Genomic DNA, 2,569 nt, shown 5'->3' with positions numbered 1-2,569 from the left:
AATTATATGACTACTATTATATAATAATTTCTACTGAAAGGCATTTGTTCATTTTAAGGATTAATTATAGAACAAACAAATAAATGAGCCATTCAGATTAATTTATGATAGTAAAGGAACAAACTGAAACTTTTACAGCACTGGAATAAGAGGACATTTTAGCGCAAGGGCCACTTCTTTTACAAACTACCTGCGCCCTTTGGGTCTGTGGCCATGCCACCCTGAATGCACTCGATCTCATCTGATCTCAGAAACTAAGCAAGATCGGGCCTGGTTAGTACTTGGATGGGAGACTGCATGGAAATAGTGGGTGTTATAGGCTTTGGAGACTTCCACAACAACAACAAAAACCTTCCTTCCATTCTTCTTATGTTCCCACGCCTTTTAATCTCATGTTACAAACTATCTACTTCCCTCTCCCTTATCTGTCATCTTTTAAATCCTAGGGTAATCTACCTAACTCTTTTAAGATTTTATCTCCTGGCTCAACCATGTTTCCTCTCCAATACCATGTATACATGGTCACTTCAGTCCTGTCTGACTCCTTGGAATCCTATGAATTGTAGTCTGCCAGGCTCCTCTGTCCATTGATTCTCCAGGCAAGAATTCTGGAGTGGGTTGCCATGCCCTCCTCCAGGGGATCTTCTAGACTCAGGGATCGAACCTACATCTCTTATGCCTCCTGCATTGGTAGATGGGTTCTTTACCATCAGCGCCACCTGGGAAGCTCCCTCACCAATACCATTTCTTCAGTAATCAACGTCTCCATCTCTAGTCCCAGAATCTCCTCCTCTCTTTATATTTTGTCCTCTATCCCAGTTTACTCACTCATTCCCATGCTGTACCATAAGCCTGGTGATTATTCATAAAAGTGATATCTCAACTTCAAGCCTTATATTTCTGACACTATCTCCTATAGTTTATCTCACTCTCTCAGAACCTCAATTCATAATCCTCTGCTCAAAAATATCACATCAATTGATGTAACCACTTTTTAACCATATTATGTCCTCTCTAGCTTTGCCTTCCATGGATTTCATATTAAATAATTCCTGTGAGTGCTCACTCAGTTTTTTGTTCCCATCTTGTTTTTGACATTTTTTGCTTAGTCATAATCCTGGTCATATCAAAGTATAATCCTGGTCAAATCAAACTCTTTCCTATTATGCATCTTCAGCTGTGGAGATGCAGATATTTGGAGGAAAAAAAAAAAAAAAGCACAGACACACTGACCAGGCTCAGCTAAATAGTGAATCACTAACAGCAGTGGGATGTTCAGTGATAATACTGGATTTCCCTGCCTTTTTCTTTCACACATTCCCAGTGGACTCCTTCATGATGTCCAGTCTTCATTCAGACTTCCTATACTTCCTCATCCTTTCTCACATGTAGTAAATTGGCGTCATAATTCACTGAAACATGCAGAAGAACTCTTGCCAGTGTTACTAGGACACACCTAACAACTCAGCTGCATTCCTGACCCTTTTATGGTCAGTAGTACACCATTCATTTTCTTAACTAGTGCTAATTCTGCCTTCGGTGAACTAAAGCACATCCTAAATCACTCATCTTGGATTCAGCTTATAAAAATTATTGTCTTCATCTTCTCCTGCTTATATTTTAGACACAAGAAAATATAGTATAATTTCTCCTTTGTTAAACAAAATAACACAAAATAGAACTTCTCTCTTGGCACCAAGTCCCCAATGAGCTTATCATCCTATCTCTTTTTTCTCTTTTTATGACAAAATTCTTTAAAGTGATTGTCTCCATTTTATCTTCTCTCATTTTCTCTTGAACTTGTGCCAGCTAGGTTTCATCTTCATATATTCAACGAAACCTGATCTATTTAATGATACAAAATGACCTTTATCTTATTTGACTTTCAGCCCTACTTGCGTAGGTGATCATGCTCTCATCCTTGAAATGTTTTCTTCATGTGGCTTCCAGTATGCTTCACTTTTTTGTTTCTTTTTTTTTTCTATTTTATTGGTAAATGATCTTCATTCAGTTTCTTCTTAAATGAATTGACATTGTAGTGCTATGAGAATCTGTATTTGAACCACTTGTCTTTCTACAAATCATTATTTCTTTGGTTATTTCATCCAGATTCATGCTTTTTTTTCTTTTTTTTTTAACAGGGTACAATTGCTTTACAATGTTGTGTTAGTTTTTGCTGTACAGTGAAGTCAGTCAACTAAGGTGGTGGTTTAGTCACTCCATCTTTTCCAACTCTGTGCCACCCCATGAACTAAAGCCTGCCAGGCTCCTCCATATATGGGATTCTCCATGCAAGAATACTGGAGTGGGTTGCCATTTCCTTCTCCAGGGAATATTTTTGACCAAGGAATCAAACTCATGTCTCCTGCATTGCAGGCAGATTCCTTACTGACTGTGCTACAAGGAATTAAGCTATATGTATACATATATCTGCTCCATCTTGGACCTCCTTCCCATCCCCCATTCCACCCATCTAGGTCCTTGCAGAACACTGAGCTGAGCTCACTGTACTATACAACAAGTTTCCACGTCTATAAAAATATGTGAGTGAGTGAATGATAGTAGCTCA

General features: G+C 38.4%; 1 pseudogene; it reads left to right on the top strand.

Annotated features, from left to right (window-relative positions):
- The first annotated feature begins 203 nt into the window (after window positions 1–203).
- On the top strand, window positions 204–322 carry LOC138443044 (5S ribosomal RNA; annotated as a pseudogene).
- Window positions 323–2,569: the final 2,247 nt, after the last annotated feature.

Source organism: Ovis canadensis, chromosome 6 (assembly GCF_042477335.2).
Source record: "Ovis canadensis isolate MfBH-ARS-UI-01 breed Bighorn chromosome 6, ARS-UI_OviCan_v2, whole genome shotgun sequence".
NCBI classification, from domain to species: domain Eukaryota; kingdom Metazoa; phylum Chordata; class Mammalia; order Artiodactyla; family Bovidae; genus Ovis; species Ovis canadensis.
Note: the sequence above shows the minus strand (reverse complement) of the source record. Positions and strands in the feature narration are given on the sequence as shown.